General features: G+C 28.7%; 1 protein-coding gene and 1 long non-coding RNA gene across 2 annotated transcripts in view; one reads left to right on the top strand and one right to left on the bottom strand.

The window, feature by feature from the left end:
* Positions 1–23,386, bottom strand: part of LOC107994534 (uncharacterized) — a 58,640-nt gene that overhangs the window by 13,038 nt on the left and 22,216 nt on the right. The gene's annotated exons all lie outside the window — the stretch shown is intronic.
* LOC133666881 (uncharacterized) lies at positions 17,621–19,292 on the top strand. Its single transcript, XR_009831678.1, has 3 exons — positions 17,621–17,809; positions 18,428–18,593; positions 18,700–19,292. It is a non-coding gene; the product is annotated as an uncharacterized LOC133666881 (long non-coding RNA).

Genomic DNA, 23,386 nt, shown 5'->3' with positions numbered 1-23,386 from the left:
TGTTATAAAATTATAAGACTATAGAGCTATATATGCTAGATTCCAATCTTTCCTCAAGATCAGTAAATTGTACACAACGTTACTCTAATTACACCTGATATTAATCTTTGTGATTTACATAATGCGAACGGTTTCGAAACAATTCTAAACGGTACATCGACTCAAGGAGGCTGAGAAATATGTATTCAGATATTCAAAAATTGTATGGTTAAACTGATTAAAATAATTCTCTTAAAAAAAAAAAAAAAATTTGCAATGTATTTCAGTTAATAATATACAATAGAAATTATAATATCTGATATCTTAATAAAAAAAGAATAAAATTGACGTTTGAAAATAGGTTATCAAATTCTTGTTCTCGTTTTAATTGCAGAATTTTAGACTTTCTATTTTATAATCCTAGTAAATTATTAGTCGCGAATGTATCTATCATATTTGATTCTTGAATATTAGATAAGAAAAGTTAAGAATGTTGGTTAATTATATTAATTATATAATGAAAAATTTACGTATAATTTTTTCTAAAAATTTAATTGCAATAGAATAAAAGCATTTAAGATAAAATTATAAATAATTGCTTTCTTTATTTAATATATTAATTTTAAGATTCCAAATATTTCTTTCATAACAATAATAAATTATAAGATTTTTTAATAAAAATGTACAGATATAAATTGAAAAAAATGTTAACAAATTAGAATCCAATTTTTTAATTAAATGAATTCCAATTTATAATTTCATAATCTCACATAAAATAAAAAATATATTTTTAAAAGTATTGCTTTAAGAAATATCTTAAAATTTTTAAATAGAAATATACATGTATAACTCGAAGAAAAGAACGTAAGCGTTAAGAGATTACGTATGACTTCGCTTGATCCTACAATTAAACGAATACCATTTCACTTCATCTTACTTGAAATAGCAAAGTGCATATTGTATTAAATATTACTTAGAACTATGCTAAGATTTTTAAATCGAAATGCATATGATCTAAGAAAAAAATTGCGTTAGTGCATTAAAAGATTATGTGTACAATCTTGTTCAATTCCTACAATTAGACGAATTGAATTCCAATAACCGGTGCACAGAGAACGTGTGCACACACGTTCGGAATACTACTATACAGTGCCGCCTAGAACGTGAGAGTAGAAGCCTTTCGAAACGACAGTTCTAAGCACATTCCACGGGATTGTAATCGTGGCGTTTCTCGGCTGATTAGTAAACCAGCTACTCTTGGTTTCTCTGGCCGGCCAGGTTCTCTGCTCTGTTCGTGTTCTAGTTCCAGAAGATATTCGAGGCATGAATCTTTTTTTTTCCTCTCTCTTTCTCTCTCTTACTCCCCTCCTATTCCTTTTTTACATTTTTACCGACTTCAAACACACCGTTCGATGCGTGGCTATTCATATGCGTATATGTATATTCATATGTATCATGTGTGTTCTTTTTCTTGCCTCTCTTTTGATTGTTCGATTTGACTTCTCTGCTGGATGCTTATCAATCTTCGAATGGATTTATAATTTGATAATTTTTGTATAGTGAATTGATCTATATTTAATGCAATCAAAAAGGGGATTTTCCCTTTTCTATGGGATTTTATTGTGTAAGATTAAGTATGTTAGTGGAATAGGAATGTTTAATAAGGATAAGTGTTAAATAAGTAACTAAAGTTAGTTTGATATAGTTTAAAGTAACATATTTTAAATAGAAAACTTGATTAAATTATATGAAAGGTAAGTGAAACAACTTTGAAATGTACAGTGTCTTTTAAAATATATACATGTATTAAAATAATTTCTAGAAGTAAAAGAAAAAAACTTGAAATTATTGACATTAATTTCTAAAAGAAATCATAAGTGAAGCAATTAAACTTTAAAATAATATAGGTATTTTGAAACGTAGTTATAGAATAATTTCTAAAAATGCTATAATCACTGATAAATTATAGAACATTTCAAAATGTTTTTGTTCCTTAAAATAGCAAAAGAAATATCTACAAAATTTTTACGATTTTTCGATCTAATAAAAATTATCTTTAATAAAAAAATATCTTTTTAAACAATATATCGAGACATCTTTAATAGGATTTGATTAAACGCTATCTACAATTCTAGATCATTTATGTAGCGCAATAGATTGAATCCTGTCACTGACATATTTTCCACATGTGTTACAATTGCGCGATGAAACATAAAATTTATTACTACGATCATAAATTAATACTCATGATCGACTGTGCGTGTGGCTTATCTACCTATTGAAGCATATATTTCATACTTCGAAGGTCATCATTGATTAAATTAGAATTTTAATCAATGTTACGAAAAAAAAATTGATTAAGTACATATAGATATCATTTCCAAGAATTAACATTATAAAAGAAACTAAAAAACTTGAATCCTTTTTATAGATTCAATATATTTCTCAAATAAAATTCACTCCCCCAAAAACAATTTCTGCGAGCAATCGTCTCGAAGACCTTCATAGACTCCCTGTTCACGGGCATTGGCACTCTGCCTAGGGCACGCAACTTTTTTCCGTGCACTTGGCTTCCTGTTTGCTCGATCGTTTATTTTCTCCGCTGGGGCGCCGCATCGGAACCCTTGGAGCGCCCTTCGAGATAAACGAGCTTATGGTGAACCTGTACTACTTCTCTGCTCTCCTCTTTCCCCAATTAATTTCAGTTTCGCTTGCACGCACAGAAATATGCCTCGTGGATATTATTACTATACGTACTTTTTCCTCTTTCCTTTTTTTTAATTTTTCGAGTACAGTTTTAATGTAAGACACCTCGTGTGATTAAGTGTGCAATTAGAAAATTAATTAAATCCAGAGTTCAATGAGGGAAGTAATTTTTAATGTAGAAATTGAAGCAATCGCGATCCCTATCGTGATAAATCGTAGTTAACAATCGTAATTACATTATTTTTCGTTTTCATATATCAAATTTTTTATTTTAGCGGAACAAACCTACTAATAAACAAACAATAGTATTATTATTACAGATTTTATCTTTTTTCATGATCATATTTTTATTACGTTACACGTTCGTCTTCATTAAGAAATTTTCTCGAAAAATAGATCTTTTATCGAGATCTTTCTTTGGCAAAGCACTTTTTTTCTATTAAAATTATTATTTATTTTGTTATTATATTTAAATTATTTTCGTTTCTCGTGAATAATAAAATTTATAGGCAGAGTCTATATTATCTTTCCATTCATATTTAACCTCGCCGTCCCCTCAACTCGATAAACACCTTTCAAAACCACCCCATTCGCCTTATCATCGTTTCCAATAACCATGAAATCGTGAAGCAATGATTCGATCGCATTAGTAGTGTCCATAATACCGTTGTTTTTTCCCCCTTTTCCAATGATCCTCCCCCTTTACTCCGCCAGTTCGATGTCGCGAAGAAAAAGTATCAAGTTAATACGCACTCACTGAGGGAATACCACCACCGTGAGGAAAGAGAGTGAGAAAGAGAAAGAGATTCAGCGGGGTCAATGAATCTGATCTGGAAAGCGACTGTTGGTGGCTGAGGCTCGTGGGAGCCAACGTAAAGGAACTACGCAGCCACGACCTCGAGGGCCTCCTCTCCCGGAGGCGGCAGCTTCTTCTTCTTCTTCTTCTTCTTATTATTCTTTTTATTTTTCCGTGTTCGCCGCTAGTATCGCGGTGCTTCGGTATCGTGTGCTCGTATATGTGTGTCGTGTACACTGGTGATAGTTCTCTCCTTCTCTCTTTCTTTTTCTCTGTGTTCGCGGTTTTCTCGTGTTCCTTTCGTGTCTCTGCTTTATTTCCTCGCCTTTACCTTGCTTGGCCACGAGGATGTTTGTAAATAGGCAATAAGCCGTCTTGAAATAGATTTACGAGTAAATCGTTCGATTTTCCAAGGGATAATGTCTGAATGGTTTTCGACGTTTTGATTTTGTGTTTTCTTCGTTCGAGTTTGTGCTCGTGCTCGAGGTGCATGTATGGGTTTTGTATTTCCTCTTTTTTCCCCTTGTTCTTTTTTGAAGGATGTGGGAATGATAGGTCTGTTTATGGGGGGTGTTTAATTGGGATGTTGCGTGTTTCAATGGTTTGCGTCTTTTTCGACTCGTCTGATTATTTGCATGGTGCTTGAAATAGATGTAGAAGTTGAAGCTTGGAGAATGGAGCTGACGATAGATAAATGGTTTTCGATGTTGGTTTGAAATGTTAGTTTCTTCAATATCCCTTATTTCCTCAATTTCTAATCAATTTTTTTTAATGAAATATACTAATTATTTATTTTAATTATTTATTAAAAATATCGTTTACATTTTTCTCTTAATACTTTATTCATTGTTACTTTGAAATACAATTTGAGATATGATCTTGTGCAATAAGAAATGCGATCAAATACTCGAATAAAAACAACGTATATATATATCTATATACTTTTAAAAAACATTCGAAGTTACGTGATAATTTTAAAAAGCATTCTTTCCAGTTAACGGATCGAATCCAATGAATCTTATTCTCCTCTCTTTCTTCGAAAAAATCGAAAAAGATATTTTTTTTTCTTAAACCATGAGAATTTTTTTCCTCGTTCAATGATCGGTGATCCGTGTGGCGTACGACGCGCACGTATCGAAGGTGTTCGCGAGGGGAATTCCGGAGCATGTTTGCAACATGTTTGGCCAGTGGCCAAAGAGGTTGGGAAGAGAGGCGGTAATAATCGGCACGACTGAAAGTTCGTCTGGGTCGTCGTAAGAATTAAGAGTTTGGCGGTTCGCCAATACGACACCGCACACAACCGTCCCCGATACTCTTAATCATAGACACCTGCCCCTGAAGATGATTAATGAGTCTGGACGAGTGAATTTCTGTTTATCCCGACGCCTTCTTTCACCACCGTGTTTTGTGCCTTTTCCGCACCTTCTTTTCTTCGCTATAAAAGAAAACTATAATGGACATTCATCGAATGGAAATTAGGGCATATTTTTATATTGTTGTAGAACTTATATTAATATGTATGGTTAATTGATATTATATATTTGGTTAAAAGAAACGCAAAGATTGTAAAAATTTCAGTTAGAAGTTATTTATTGATTTATAAATAATTTAAGTATATTTTAGATACTTAAAAAAAAGGAGAATAAAATATGAAGATAGTTTAAATATTCGACTTCAATTTTTTAAACATTCTATTATTCAAATTAATATAATGAAAAATATTAATAGTAAGAGAATGTTAATGATTATTGGAATTAGTTAATAGTTTTTCGAGTTATTTTATCTTTTGTATTTAGGTAAACAAAATTCTAAACCGTAATGCGAACGGTTAAAATCGTTCGTCGAGCATTCCATGTCGCATCCTTTTCCTTGCGTATAAATACTCGAAGAAAGTGCCTATTACCATTTCCTTGAATATAAATGAACTCGATTCATGAGATATATCCGTCAATGAAACCTCCGAGTTATCATGAATTGTGAAATGATAAGTAATAAAAATATAAATTCGATATTAAATATTAAATTAATAAAGATATATTTAAAGACTACTAAATTATCGAGGTATTTAACTATTTAAAAAGATATAGTTATAATAACTTTCAACCGATGTACAAAGGAATGAATTGTGATTCATTAGTTTGACAATGTTATGAGATAGTTATAGTTTTGTTCCAATTAGAAATTCTTGTGCGATTAGTCGCAAATGCACGCGCAGTTCCAAGAAGGAAAAGCTTCGGAAAATATATTCTTATATTTAGCTTCCGTGCATTTGAAATCGATTGTAACTTTCTAGCGGGCAATTCAAATAAGTTTATATATAAATAAATTATATTGCGTATTCGTTAGTAAATCACGATTCTCAATTAAGATGCAAACTGTTTTTTAGGGATAGATAATTCGTAATTACGATTTTATGAAGAATTTCGTTATTGAGATTACCAATATTTAATCGTTTTAATTGCAATTATTCATATTTTATGATGTAATACTCATTTTTATGAATATAAGGAAGTGAATTATAATTTTCAATTTTTTACAAGTAAAAACGATTGCATTAACGTGTATTTAAAATATTTTTAAAAATTTCTTTTTACAAAACACAGAGTGTAAAGTCGTAAATCATCCGTTCGCTATAGAATTATATTATGAAAAATGTTGGGCAATTATTCTAGAATTTCTCCATATCGTCCATTAATGATCGTATCAAGCGCTCTTTGCTCCTGAATCAGCAATTACTTGAACTCCTGTAATAGAGCACTTGTGTGAATTACAGGTATCGCGGGTTTCACGTGGTGCCCCCCGTATAGGGTTTAAGGTTACTCAAGATCGGAGTATGTATTACGAAGACGTTCTCATGAACAAGAAACGATACGAGCAGGCTTGCAGATATTTTACTCTTCACTTTATCGATACTGTGTTTCTGATTGGCGAATCGTGTTTATTTTTGGTCTTGATATCTTCCGTGTGTATTATAAAATAAAGATATGAAACGACATGAAAATAATAATACTTTCTTATGTTATTAATTTAAGTTAATTTAAGTTCCTTTGAATTAATGATCATTAAATCCAACTATTTTAATAATTTTTGTACGTAAAATATAAAAAAGAAATTAATTGATTCACGAAAAGGAATTTTTAAAATTTTCTTCAGTTTTCATCTAAAACTGATGGATATGTATTCTAATGAAATTTTATCTCCTTTCTTATAACTTCATCCAAATGCATGAAATAACTTTGTAATAATAATATGTTTTTCTTAGAATCTAATAAACTTCGTATTTAAATATTGAATTTAAATATTTAAACGATCAACTTGTCGTAATTAGTTAACAAAGTGCTTTTTTTTAGAGATTTCTCTTTTTAACTGACTTTAATATTTATTTATTCTACTGATAATTATATCATAAATAATGCGTACTTACAATGTAAATAATTACATTGTCTTATTTTACAGATATTAAAATAATACTCTCAGTATTTAACTCAAAGACATTGCCGTTAGTCATTTTGCGGTGATAAAATGCAGCAAATATGAATTTAAAAATTCTTTTTCTCGTTATATGGGAAGAAGGAATCGTAAATTGTTTAAATATTATAAAAAGAGGACACAACTCGAAGAATATCGGAAAACATTGATTCAAGGATTAATATTTCGCCGAAATTTCGATACGAATAATAAAAAAAAATTCTACCGTTCATTTTATCTAATTTTACGTACTTTTTTCTATTTTCCAAATATATATTTTCCAATATCATCGCAATGATACGTTAAATATAGATAAAAGAATTACGTATCTTTCCGCATTTTTTTTTTTTTTTAGATATTATCAAACGATATTATGAAACGATTTTTACGTCATATTTTAAGTTATAAAATTATTCTCAAGTAACTTTCACGAATTCCATTTTGTCGGCTTGTCCACCTTTCATTCTCGTTACCTCGCCGATTTACCACAACTTCGCGTACTTCTAAATCTCTCGAACACGATTAAGAATCCTTTCACTCGGCCATTGCTACGCCAGCTACGCCTATTGCTGTTCGGCGCACAAGCCTTCGCGATATTTACCCCGAGATTGCCTTCTAGAAAATGAATTACCATCGCGTTTACCATTATTTCGAGAAACACTGATCATCTGAATTGCGAACAGAACTACTTACGGATTATTAACGTCGCGAAATGGAAATCTGGTCCAATACACACGATACGTTTCACGAGCTGATAATTATTGTAAACTAATTAGCGATGGTTAACTGGCTTTAAAACCTCGTTCAGACTGGACAAGTTGAATCGTTTGAATTAATCTTAACTGTATTCCGTATAATCTAATACTATTAGAATTAATAAAAGTATGAAAATATTCTTGACAGAATTAATATTGTATTGATCTATTAAATCTGATGACATTATTTTGATTACGATCATTTCTATATTTATTATTTTTTATTAAATATCTATATTTTGCTAATAAAAGAAACAATCAATATGAATACATATATGAAAATAATAGATTCATAATGTTAAATTAAAGGATTAGAAGATAAAGAAAGATATAAAAATCATTTCAGAATGTTTAAGCATCCGGTGAAAACTAACGCAATCACCCTGGCTTAAACGAGCACTGGATAAAGCGAATGGATCGAGTGATTGCTTCTGTGGAATGCACGAGAATGAGTTTCGAGGTATTTATATGGACGACTGTGGAAATATTGACACAGATGCGAACTCATTAACGTCGATCGCGCAAATTCTTGCAATATTAACTTTATATTTTTATTTTTGATAAATGATACGGTGAATTTTGTGTACGAATCAGCTGATACATATGTTATAATTCGTATTTTTAATATTGGAATGATGTGGAGGAACTTTCTTTTAGCCGAAGAATTTAAAATATGAAGAAAATCGGATACCATGAATAGAAAGTAAGAGATGTTCTTAAAAAAATATTGTTAAAAAAAATGTATTAAATATTAGATATAGAAAAATTGTGATGAAAAATTTAAAAATATTTAAATATATAATTTTTCAATATAATATAACTTGTTTCCTTATTTATTTACTAAATATAAACATAAATAAAAAATGAAATAATAAACACAAGAGAATTGTGTAAAGTAATCAAGAAATAAACTGATATAATAACAGATATAGATAAGAGACCATTTAACTCTTTATATTCTAAATACTATTATTATTATATTATATAATATAATTTAAATTCAACGAGATTGTTAATAAATAATTTTTTTAATCATTAATGCATACATGAATAGAATTTCACGAAAAATACTTCTTTACACCAAAATTTTAATAATAATAGTACTTTCAAATATATTCACAGAATAAAGAATTCAAATACCAACCAAAATTGCAATAGACTTCTACTACTTTGTAGAAATATTCTACATCATCATCAATATGACATCGTCGAATCATCTTACAGGTTAAACTTCTTTTCATTTCCTTCCGTTTCTATTAACGATAAAACATCTTTGTAATATCCAAACTTCACCCATAAAATAGCCAAGAATTGGAGATAAATCACGAGATAAAATTCATGGTCACGTTCGACTTGTTCACACAACAGTAGCCAAAGAAGATTTAATTCCGGAGGTAAAAATCCTCGAACTTGGCATATTTTCGTGTTCCAGCATAGAGTTTATCCAAGGTTTCATGCTGAGTCACAATAAAAGAAGAACACGGTGTGACACGTTTACTTTGAAAAAAAAAAAAAAAATATTAGAAATTATTCGAATCTTTATAGGGGCATTCTGGGGTCTGTTGTAATCGATGGCCGGTGGAGGAGAGGCAGTGAGCTGTTACAAGAATCCGACGACTGGATCCCCATCTCGTCTTTTTCTTTCTCCTAGGCTCGAAAAAACCCGGACAAGCGAACCGTTTCTAAATTCGTCCAATGACCTGCTATATTTAGAAGCAAATGTATTTTTCTCGTGGCACCACACGCTGTTTATCCTTTTTTTCTTCTTCTTCTTTTTTTCGATCAGATCTTTATCTCGTATAGCTCTATTCTCTCTGTTTCCAGTCAGGTAAAGGAGAATGGAGGGGAAAAATGGAAGCAGGTAAAAAGATGTACGTTTAGCTTGGATTCTCTTGTCATTGAACTAATATTATTGGGTGGATAGGAAAATTATGTTGATTTTTATATACTGATAAGATAAACAATTTCGATTTACGATTATAAGTATCGTAATTAAAAAAAAGTATAAGTGAAATGAAGATATATATCGAATGCAAATTATATGAAAAAATAATTGCTATACTTTTGAAATGGATAAATGTTATGAACGAATGTACAGTAATAAATTATATCAATTAAAAAATGATGTAGATAATATCGATGAAATAATATCATTTTAGAGCGAAGTGATAATTATGAATGATATAAATCCAACGAATATGAAAATTAAAAAATCGAACCTACATGAATATATTATGATAAATCAATTTATTTTTCAAATGCGAAGTTGATATGGAATAATAAAATGGAATTTGATAAATCATAAGTATCAAATTGCCAATAAAAAAATTTTATTATACATAATAAAGTCACGAACGAAAGAAATAAAATGTTAATAAATAAATTTTATTATTTTATTGTATTATTTGTATGTCAAATTAAAGAGAAATATTTATTATTTATTAATTATTACTATTACGTAATAATAATAATTTTAATTAATAAACAATACAACGAATTAAATTTGTTTAATTATAAATCATTCGTGTTTGTAAATTTATTATAAAATTTTTAAGTTTAACTAAATTACAGAAGAAAAAATTAGTATAACTTAGAACTTGTAATTTGTCAACTTATTTACTTTATTACGTGGTGAATTATTATGCAAAAGCGTCCTGATGATCGTTTTAACGATCCTGGTGGAATGTATAAATTTTAATTAGTTTCCACTGAATTTCAGTTTTAATGTATACGGAAATGCATACCGTATGTTTACGAAGTGGGATGGCGTTACTTGTGTAGCAGGTGGACCTAATGAATGATATTTTCACGATAAAAGGGCAAATTGGAAAGTTGGTACAACAGGGAGAAGTGGTGAAAAATTAATTGTAAAATTATATGGAAATATACTGTTAAATTTAATTTTAAAATTATATAAGATTAATTAAAAATTATATTTTTTAATAATATACATATATGTTTATAATATTCATAAAAATAATGTCGTAAAATTTTCTCTTACATGACTTTAAAATACTTGTATTCTTAACTGATTTGCATAGAATATTCTTCTAAAATATCATTTAATTTTTAAAATTCCATGGGAAATATCAAATAACATTCAATAATAAGAAATCAATTTAATTAAAATTTCAATACTTATACTTTCTGATTTTGATTACAACTATTAAAATAACGTTTGAAATATCCCGATAGTTAAATTAATTGCTTGATCATAAATTTCCAAGAACATCTAATGGAAAATTGATTAATTAAATATCCATAAAATCATTTCTTTTATCACCAAGTCTATTCAACTTCATTCGAAAAACCATAAATTCCGATATTTCACGAGTATACCTACTGATTTATAACTGCATATTACAACATGAAGACATTCTCAATCTGGATGCAATATAAAAGTGAACACAAATTGCTGGATACACAATCCGAATTTAATTTTACCACTGGCTTGGTTGGTAAAGATAAAAAAGCCGTGATGAAATAAAAAAAAATCGTTTTTAGAGGAAGAATCACTGTAATTAAAGTCGACCAATTTTTGTTCGTCAGGAATGAACCATAAATATCCCCATAACGAATCACCCGATCGACTGATGCCCGTTCAAATGCAAGTAAAATACTCGTTTTTACTGCCACCATTCTCTGGTGGATGGCGTTGATCTAGCGTTTAAAATGCCATAAATATCGTAGCTAGCCGCTGATGACTTTGCCGTTAATGATCTTGCATGTGACCATGCTTTTATCACATCATGGCCACTTTAATCTTCGACGTTGACTCGGCGAGCATCCAGTGTTACTATTTTTATGATACGTAATAGAAGTTACGCGAGAGACGTAGTACTCTAGATATACGATAAAATTTTTCATTTCCTCAAACACATGTGTGATGATGACATTGTTATGAAAGATGTTGATATCAATAATTTTATATTTCTTTTATATCGGTATTTCCATTTTAGAAATTTCATTCTCACTTTTAAAATTTGTATCTGGAGTGTTCTCATTAAAAAATATTAAATTGAAAATAATTCTTTATTAATCTTTATGAGAAGAAACAATTCTAATTCATCGCAGTTTTCAAATAGATAATTTGAAACTTGGAAATCAATAAATTCAATCAAATAATAAATATCAATAAAAAATTGAGAAAAATATATATACATATGTACAAACAAACGAATAAGTATATTAGATTTTTAACTTTAACAATTTTACGAATAAAATTCGCAAAGACAACATTGAACGATAAATAAAAATAAAATCCAATAAAATAGAATCAAATAAAATTTAAAAACCAAACCAAGCACTTCTAGAATAAAATTACATACCTCGAAGGGTACCAATCAACGTCGACAAAAAACAAAAAACAAAAGACAAAAAAAAGAAAGCTCTTTCAACTTAAACGATAACGAGTTATAATCCAAAATAATAACCCTCGAAACGCTTTAATCCCAATACCGATTATTTGTAATCCCGATCTTTTTTACGTGACACACTCGAAAGATCCGCAAGGGAATTTTCCTCGTGCGTCACTTAAGTCCGGTTCTCGTTGATTACCGTGCAAATATATGTAATGTTCTTTCTTCTCAATCTCGTGTCCACCTTGAGCCAGGCCAACCAACGAAACGATCCACCGAAAGAGAAAACTTCGACGCGAATATTTTTAATTCCGGAGTGACTAAGGCCGACTGGCACGCCATTCCGGATTTCTATGCCCCTCTAGACGTAGGAAAATCCTCTCCCTTAGACTAACGAGTAGGGAACACGTTACGCCAATGGAGTCATAGAGGGGAATTCAGGTGCACCACGGTCAAGGTAAGAGGGTCAGCAAGGTGTATGTGTACGAAAATAAACAAAGGCGACGCACGAGCCACCGAGCTCGAGGAACGGGGCCCATTGTGCCGCGACTCAGCTGAATCACGAGACGACGTGTATTTTTAACCCTTTAAACCCCGGCGTCGCGTGTTTTTCAGCCTGTTTGGGACCCGTCGCCTTTTGTCGCCTTTTCTTTTTCGCCTGTGTAAAGGGATATAACTTGTTCCTCGGACGACCAACCCGTTCAAACGGGTGAAAGTTTAATCTGGCTATACGTGGAACGAGCTTGGTACCGGAGTTTGTCCAGTTTGATGGTATTTTGATGGCGTTCCTATCCTCCTCCTCCTCCAGGAAGATACGACAGAAGTGTTAAGCGAGTTAAGCGAATGAATTGAAAGAGTTTTTGATTTTTGAAATTCTTTTGTTGTTAGTTCCGGTTACAGTCTGTTTATCGCTGATCGAATTTTTGTTGCGTGTTATGTCTTGCGAGATGGATATGTTAAATCCGTATTTATACGTGAATTTTGATTTTTTGATAATTAAAATAAAAAATAAAAAATTAAAATAAAATAAAAAATATTGGGAATGGACGACATTGTCTTTGGATGACAGGCTATGTCTTTTAAGAAAAATAATTTGCATGAAGAATTCTATTCGTTTTTTTAATTAGAAGTTAATAGTTTTTATTAAGTTTTATGTTTCAATTCAAATGAAAAAATTTTGTATTTTGGAAAAGAAGTTTTATTTTAAATGATGATGAAAAGTATTGAAGTTTATGGAAAGTATTGTTACTTGTTTATATATAATGATTTCTATGCAACTATGTAGGTTAACACGAAAAAATCAAACATCTTGATAATTTAATCGTTTATGATAATCTTGATTACATTAAATTAACCTAATACATTTTAAAATATGATAATGTCAATTATATGAAAATTTCATATTTAAAATATTCAAGAAAAAGAAATAAAATACAATAATAGAATGATTGGGAGAGTAATTAAATGATAAGTATCTTTGTTTTAATGTCATGTGATTTTTATTATATTTATTTTTTGTGCAATTACTACTAATTGACACTTAATTTTCTTATCCTATTCGTTATTATATCTTTTTACTTTCTTTTTCATTTCTTCTTCTTCTCTCTTTAACAGTTATGTTAAGAAGATGTGATATATGATTATCTATTTGTTTCTTTTTAAATAATTGTAATAATTTCAAATTAAGAATGTGAATATAATTAATGAGATTATTAAATTGCCAATCTTTTTTTATGCAATTTTCCGTGAGTAATTTATTATTAAATTTACTTTGTATGAAATAACGGATTATTTATTCAAATAACTATTCAAATAACATTCATTTATTATTTGCTCTGTCATTTCATTTTAAATGTTATTTTACGTTAATTTAAAAATTCTTTATTTGTTATTTTCATTTGAAGTAAAAAATGTATACAATATTAACACTCAATTGAATTTCTTAATTGCAATTCTTTTTTTCACAAGGAAATTAAAATTTTATGGACAGTTAATATATTTGTCTAATCCTACAAAAAAAAAAAAACTAACTTTATCAATCTTTCCAAATACACTCTTATTAAATACTCCAGAAGCGCCAGTACTTTTCCAACGCCAGCCTCAGAGAACATTCTAAGCAACTTCAAACGATCCGATGGATCTCAAGAGACGCGATAATTAAATCCACAACCATCATCCATCACCCTAACTTAACCAGTGAAACGATCCATACATATATCACTTAATAGATCCACCCTACGAAAACTATTAAACCAACACATCGGTTAAAAAAAAAAACAAAGAGGAAGAAAAAAGGCTAAATCTATTATTATCAAACGCATAAATTCGTTCGATCGTTTCTTTTAAACGATGTTCTCAAAACGGCCGTAAAAAAATTACACGTATACACACAAGTGGAGGAGCGGAGATTAATGAAAACGGTGGAGGATAAAAAGATCTACAAGAAACACGTGCGCCAACTAAGGGATCTAATAAATGCCCTTGAAAAACGAACGGGATATACATCGAGCCTATTAAAACGAATTGTTACGAGAGATCGGAGCTACGAATAAAACGACTAGCTCTGCCATCGTTTGTTCTCTCTTCCCTACCGGTTTATCTGTAATCTTTGATACATGTACATGTATATACACAGAGTTGCCAGAAGAATTTCCTATCGTGGAGAAAAAGTGACATAATGCTATATACGTTAATGCGACTTGAGCACAAACACGCGACTATTTAATGATACTAATAATTCACGTCCACGAATATCATCAGTCTCGAAGTTTCTATCAACAATTCTAACCTCTTTTTATATAATTACACGGTCACATTTTCCCCTACTTTTGATAATCTTACGTATGCCACACACTAATTACATACGTTCATTGTTTTTTTTTTTTTTTTTTCGTGTTAAATGTTGTCGTTGGGTGGGAAAAGAAGAGGGAAAAGAATGCTCTCGAAACACGCTTCCGACGACGGGATCCATAAATCATGGCTCTTTTTACGAGACCGTTAATAACAACCGCGAACTTGAAGCTACTGAAATAATGCGTAAACCAGAAGCGCCTATGGCGTTAACCCTTCGAACGTTTTACGTGTTCGACGAATGTAAACAGTGGACGATGAATGTTTTGGAGGGTTATTGTATTATAAATCTTTAAAAAAGTATTTTCTCTTATTCTTTTAGATGGTGTGCATCTAGTACATGTACATGTATATGTCGCGAAAATCTTTGCATGGTTTATAAAAAGATTTTTTTCTTTTTTAAACGAAGAATGGTAAAAGAATTTGTGGAAAAGTTGATTTATTTTATATTAAAAAAGTTGTTTTATTATTATTTTATACATTTTTATATGTTAAGAAATAAAGATTTTATATTTGAATATTTAAATGGACTTTTTTTTATTGAAGATGCACGAAGATTCAACGACGTCATGAATGATTAAAAGATGTGATTATTACTTGGACAATTTCAATTAAAATTCTTATAATTATGTTTCATTATATACATTAAACATTGTAAATTATATTGCTGTATAAAAAAATTAATTTTCAATATGAAAAATTTTAAATACTTTTCATTTTTAAATATTCAATATAAATTTTCAAATATTCAATATGAATTATCAGAAATAATGAACAAATATAAATTATTATTAAAAGATTACGTAGTAATTATCAAGTATTTACAAATCATTATATCACGAATTAAGGTTATGAAGCCATGAAGTGTAAGATCGTGTTCGTAATAATAACAGTAATAATTCATTGACACAATTCTCACTCCTTTCTTCAGAAAATAAATCATTAATAATCATTATACAAGAATTAAATAATTATCAAATAAATGATCAATTAACTATACACATAACAAGTGAATTACCAACTTGAGAATAAATATATGATATCTCTAAATGATCGTGATGATGGAAAAAATTGATCTCTCCTATTTGTGTTATATGTAACGTATATGAATTACAAAAACACTATTTTACATAAAATTCATCGTAAATCTCTTTCACATAACCTACTCAATTATCTTTTCAATCATCATTGCAATATATTTACAAATAAATAAAAAATTTTTCTCTATTTTTCTTATTCTTTTTTTCTCCAAAGTGTTCAAAAACCTATTTATGTTTATATACATTCTAAATTTGAAATATAAACGTTGCCATTTCGAATTCGAATATATATATATATATACATACATACATACGAAAGAGAAAAGATTGAATTGTAAAAGTTTCAAAATTTCTCTTCCTTATAATTAAATTTTAAGTATATAGATACATCAAACTTATTTTATTTGAAATCAAACATCCATTCATCCTATCTTCTTACAGTCATAAACACACTTTCTTCACGTTCGTTTTTCTCGGTAAGTAAGTTACATTACACCATGATCGAGCATGTTTCGAAACGTTTCCCCCTTTTCAAAACCGCTTCACCACGCGTTTCACGCATCGTTCCTCACGCGCGGGAATTTTACGTATAAATCTCTTCTATAATACGTGAACCAGCACATCCTACATCATTCTCTCCCCCTCTCTCTTTCTTTCTCTCTCACTCTTTCTTTCTCTTTCTTTCTTTCTCTTGCTTCGCCTGAAAATTTATCGCGGTGCGAGCAGCATCTGCCGTGGCTCAAAAGAAATCCATAAATCGTATAGTTTTGCACGCCACGCGATAACAAGTTGAGCCAAGATAAGCCGAAATAACTCCAGAAGCCGGCAGCTTTCGACTGCCATCAACTAAATCAACCGCGCCGTTCTGGAGAATGGAAGGAATCTTCCCCTTTGTTGGAGAAAATTGACCGTTGTGTTACGTATCTGTTGGAATGTATCTATTATTTTGATGAAAGAAAAGCAATTTTAGATGTTTTTTTTTTTAATAAAAATTGGAATAATAGAAATTTATTATATAAAGAGTAATTAATTAATCGTGAATTTATGGTTGATTTTGTTGTATTTCAATTTTGGCGATTGAACGTTGAATATATTTTTATTTAATTCTTTTATTTTAATATTATTTAAACGTTTTGTTATCTTTAATGTATAATCGATATTACAGTCAGTCATGAAATTATTTGCACGTTTTCTATGAATTAACAAATAATATTATTATAATAATCGAAAATCCTTTTTTGATGAAACCTTGTCAATATAAAGAAATGAAATTGATCAGAAATTATTAAATACAAGAAAAAGATACAAAAAGAAAAAATACAGTTAAACTTAATATATCAGAACGATTCAACAGCAAGTTTATGGGAACAGTTAAAATATTACACTCGCATATACATTATAACTATTTTATTCTATTGTTATCAATATTATTCTTATCTAAACATGAAATAATCAGCACAGACAGTTATGAAATAATCAGAACAGACATGTTTCACTCTACGAAATCTCATTTATTCAAATGCTTATATTTCTTATTTAATTCATTTGGAAATATTTTTATGAATATATTGGAATATGATACGTATTTTCTGATATCATCTTGTGTCATCGCACTGAGTTATCTCGCTTTGTAACCGGGATGATTATTGCACCATTGTGAAAAGTGTCTTGCGTAGTATCAATTAATTAATTATTAATGAATGAGTAGTGAAAGTATTACAAAATACGATTGCCAGTAAAACGTATGCTTTGTCGAAGAACTTAAATGGAAAGTGGGTGTGACAGACAGCTGGATAATTTACACGATTACACGCATACATTCGAAGAATATTAAATTAATAGAATCATAATAAGAACGTAAGCAGTTTACATTAAAATAATTCTAATATAATGATTCTCTAATTAAATTTATTTAAAAATATGTGGCAAAAAAAAAAAATAAATACATATAAACTATGCAAATACAAAATTTTCCAAAAATTATTTTATTAGAATCATGCATCAATGCATAAAATATAAAGATTATTGAAAAGTAGTTTATATGTATAATGTTACAATTAAATTAAATTAATCTCTACATTCCATTTCATTTCTTTTTTTTTAATTTTTAATTTTATATCTGTATAACTTTATTTGTATTAATAATTTGATTTAATAAAAATATACATCTATTAATACAAATATATTAACTTATAAAAAAAATCCAAAAATATCAAACATTAAAAAATTAACCCTCGATAAATCATATTTTATTAAAGTTTAATCATCTAAGCTTGAATCTGAATCATCGTAAAAAAAAAAAAAAAATATCCCTTTCAATATTGTTTAAAAGGTCAAAGCTGGCACAAATTAAACGCATACAATACAGTGCACCTATACCACCCACGATCACGGGGGCATAATATCACGCGAAACGCTCGATAACAAGGGGAAACGGGCAAAGATAAGCTCGACATTCATAGCTTCTGTTCTCAGTGTCGACGATCCTCCTTATCCATCGCTTGCATCAACGCTCCACCAAAAGCCGTTAATATTATTCCCACCAGAGGCGAGCTTTTTCTTCGATAACGTTGCTCTGCTACCGTGTCAAGTAATGCGCCCAACTGTCTGCCAAGTTTTGGCCCCGAGCCAACGTATGCAAGTATGTACACCGTCTCGAGATCACAGAAAGAAAGAAAAAGGGACGAAGCTTTCTGCGCGTACCATCTTTTCGACGATGATCGAGCTTTCATCGCGTTTTCTTACAGCCAGCCCTTCCACGAGATGCTGAGACAGCTATGGAACGTTCGTGACACCTTTGAAGCTTGGATCTCTTTATGCCGCAGGCACGTGACCCTACAACGCCGCTCGACGTTTTTCCTCCACGAACTTTTTTCCACGCGTCACTGTTTTGCGCGATTTGTCCGTGTCTCCTGGTTCTTTTAGATCGTTTGATGAATATTTTTGTGAATGTTGTTTTCCATTTGTTTCAGGTTTATTTATTGCAGAAATATTGCAACTTAGTGGAAGAAGATTCGGTAAGGATGAGAGATATATATTGCACGAGAGGTTTTGCTTCACGTTTTTGTTTCTTGATTTTTGTATCTTTTTTTTAAATTAATTATAAGTTGATGGTTATTAAAGAAATATTGTAGCCTATAAATGTATATATCTATTATACACGACGAAGAAGAATTTCGCATTGCATTTACTTTTTTATATTGATTTTCTGTTTCTTGTTTTTTATCGTTTTTTATCTCTTCTTAATTTTCGATTTTCAAATTTTGAATTAGTTTAAAAAATTTTGAATTGGCTTGAGAAAATATGAATAATAATTGTTAATATTTTTCTTTATTGTTTAAATTATTTAGATTGAATTTTTCTTAAAATATTAGATATATATAAGTTTTTTGGTAAAAATTAGACGGAGATCAGATATAAAGATTTGAAAATAAGATTAATGGTTTTAAATGGTTCAATCAGGTAAGAATATAAAGAAATGTTGTTAAAATAAAAATAATGGAATTTATGTTCAATCTTTTTCGAATTCTTGAATAGATTCTAATTCTATAATTCTTATAATTTTACTTATAGATATGTAAATATTATTTGTAAAAAAAAAAAAAGAAATCTAATATATCTACAACATAAAAATTCGAAGTAATAGATAAACTATCATATACGTTTAAAATTATTATAATTCAAGTTTCGATGTAAAAATAAAATATTTTTTCTATTTTTCAATGAATTGTTTAAACATTGAAATAAAGACAATAATTATTCAACGATAAAATGCATTTATTTATAATTATTAAATTACGAAAAAAGAACATTATTATTAATTGTTATTTTTGGATTTGACAAACTATCTAAGAAGGATTACTGCAGTGACCTATATACGTGGGGTTCCGCCATAAAGTATTACAGACAGTTTTCTCCGAAAGTATTAAAGATAACGGCAATTTTTTTTCGTGTTACCTGTTTGGATCTTTGGTTTAAAAGGAATGATACAATATAATTCTTTCCTGAACAAAATATCATTTAAATTAAAAAAAAATTTACTTTTTCATACAAGATATTAATATATTTGTGGAACATCTTTGGAAGATCAATTTTTAGAGATTATTCAACACACAAAAAATAGAAAAGTTGATATATAAAAATGTTAGTTAACGTTTATTTATTAAGTTATAAACAATTAATTAAAGTTTGCATTAAACAAAGCAAGACGAAAAAAGAATGAGATCGCTTTGTTACTTCTAACATAATGTATATATATCTGTTTCGCTTCATCTAACGCGAATTTAAATTTCTTATGATTTAATAATTTATGCGAATTTATAGGAATATTTGTATTTGTTTTAATCTCTAAAACCAATCCTTCACAAGTCTCATAAGTATATTAACACTCTGTAAAATTTTCAATCTGTAGTAATATTTAAAAATATTTATTATTTAATTTATTATTATTAATGTAAATGATGATTCTGCATTTTGAAATAATTTATGAACGAATTCATTGAAAAAAATTTTTGCTTAAACAATTGATATAATACAATAATATACATTTCTCAGGAAACATTCTAACAAGAATTATTTTATTTTCTTTTGATTCATTGACATATATATCTTTATTAAGTTAATATTCAATTGTTTACTACGTTTAATTAGTAATGGTTATAAAACACTTTATAATTATAAAAACAGCTGTTCATTCATTCAAAATACGACCTAGTTTTATATGATTTGCTCTGATTATGGCTATGAAATATGTTTTAATAAAAAAACAGTGAATATTTATAAAAATAAGAAATATTAATAAATAATTAGAATATACAGATGAATAAACCTAATAATATTTTATCATAGATATATTTAAAGAAAATTTATATGAAATTTATAAAAAATTTTTCTGATATAATTTTTTTATATTTTTTATTTAATATTTAAAATATAATATAAATTTTTAAAATCCATAAAATTTATAAATGCAATTAAGATTAAAATCTTGAATCATTAAATTTTTCAATCGATCTAATATAATAAGCAAAGAACTTTCCGACATCCTTAAATATTACTACAAAATGTTACAAAATAGTTACGTCATAAAATACTGCAATTAATCAAACACAACGTTTCGAAATAAAGACATATAATCAATTTTCTAAAAATATATAAAAAATAATATAAATATAAATACAAAAGTAAGTGATAAATAAATGAAAAAGTAATTAAAAAAAAATAACAAATAAAGTAGATCAGGACATTATTTAAAATAATTTGAAATACTGTTTTAAATATTATTTCATAAATATTTACAATTGTAATGAAAAAAATCAGAGTCAATATATTATTTATTTTTTATTTTTTAAGATACAATATTGTGATTTCTGTTCAAAATTATCTACATATTTCTATGATTATTTCTTTTTTTAAATTTAAAATTAAGAAATAACGAAATAATTGATTATTTAAAAACATTTTTATTTGATAAATGAACTAATATTATCTATATTTTCAAATCTAAGATAAACGAAAATTATCGTGTATACGAAAAATATCTTTCCTCTCATTTATTCGATTGCATAAAACAACTACGAAATTAATGAATCCTTTAAAAAAAAAAAAAAAAAAGAAAAGAAAAAACTTTGACACGAAATAAAAGGCGCATAAACTAAATGCACTCAAGCCGTTAATTGCGTTCAACGTGGCGTGCTAATTATCCTCGATGCAAATTTATTAATTACTTACAGGCCGACAAAAATAACCCTCTCTCTCATCCACCGTTCTCCCTTTTTCTCGCCGCGAGTAATTGAACGTAATCGAACAATTAGCGCGCTGCTATTCAGCTGTTTACACGGTTATCGAGGCGCGATAACGTTGACGAAAATTTTTTCGCTCGACAGCCTTGCTGCACGCCCTCCAAGATTATGAACGAACGATCCAGGATCACGTTCGCCGATCCGCGGAAGCGCAACGCTCCTCGTTATTGTTGCGAATTATTGCGGACGCGAGAAAACAAAGGGGTGATTGCGTAACCGGCTGCGTTGCGGCAATTATAACAGACGCCTCGTGTAAGAATTTGAACGCAATAATGATTCATTATCGAAGGATGGATTATCGTTTCGTGCAGTGGTTCTCAATCCGTGGATCGCGAAGCATATTTTAATATTTATTTATTTTAATGTAATCGTGTTGTGATATTTATTTTATAGGGATATCAGGCTAATAGTTTGAGTTTATATCGTAGTAATGTTAAGTTTTTATATGTTTTGTACTTTATATATATTTTATACTTTATATATAAAGAGAGTGTAAGTTATTTGAATATTACGAAAAGATAGATCACGATTTAAGAAAGATTTAAGTTTTTGAATATTTGATTTTTTTAATTTATAAGATAAAGAAAAGTTTTGAGTGATTCGAAGCGAGATGAAATTATTTCTGGAAGATGCATAAAGATCATTCTTTATACGAAAAAGGATTAAGTTATTTGTAATAGGAAATAGTTCATTTAAGAGATATTTTAAATTTAATTTAGCATATTTAGATTTGATCAAAAATTAAAATATCTTTTAAATTAATAATTTCTGTTATACTATTTTCTTGTATTTGTAATATAAACATTTTAAAAGTTAAGTTTAAAGTTCAAATTTGAATGCGAATATTTAAAAAATTTTTGTATTTGAATTTTAAATAAATGTTGAAAGTGAATATTTGAAATTTAAATTTGAATGATAAAAATTTTAATTCCAATATCTTAAACTTAAATCTTGATATCGAAAAGGTTTTATAAATTATGATTCAAAGAAAAGAGCGACAAAGTAAAGTTTTTAATTTAAATAAACAAAAACAAATTCCGTAATTCTTAAGAACATTTGATATTCAATAAGACCATTATGTTATCGCTGCTTTCATTATTTTTAAAATACGAAACTTTCTCCACATTTGAAACGATAATGATATTAAACACGAATATTAAACTAAAAACTGTTCATTATAACTGAATACATAAGTACCGCTCTACTTTATAAATTACGCTCATAAATATTAATCGATATCCATACCTGCCATATAACGACATCCTCAAAAAAATCAAACTTCAAAAACAATTCCACATTCTACAAATGAGAAAAATTTGAAATAGGTCAAGACAAATATCTATTAGAAAATTTGAATATATATTACAATAATAAAATATTACTTAATACCTATACTTGGATTCAATATAAATAAAATATTAATCAGAAAGCACAAGCATCAAAGATACCTATATTTTTTAGAAAATAGATCCAATTTTTTATATATTCTATTACATGTAATTACTTTAATATATTACACTATAAAGAGGTCACACGATCAATAATATTGTTACAAAGTTTTACTATGATATTTTAATCCGTTTCAATCTTTCTCATACGATCAATAATATAGTCAATATAAAATTGATATTGA

This window comes from Apis cerana, linkage group LG11, assembly GCF_029169275.1.
Source record: "Apis cerana isolate GH-2021 linkage group LG11, AcerK_1.0, whole genome shotgun sequence".
Classification (NCBI taxonomy): domain Eukaryota; kingdom Metazoa; phylum Arthropoda; class Insecta; order Hymenoptera; family Apidae; genus Apis; species Apis cerana.
Note: the sequence above shows the minus strand (reverse complement) of the source record. Positions and strands in the feature narration are given on the sequence as shown.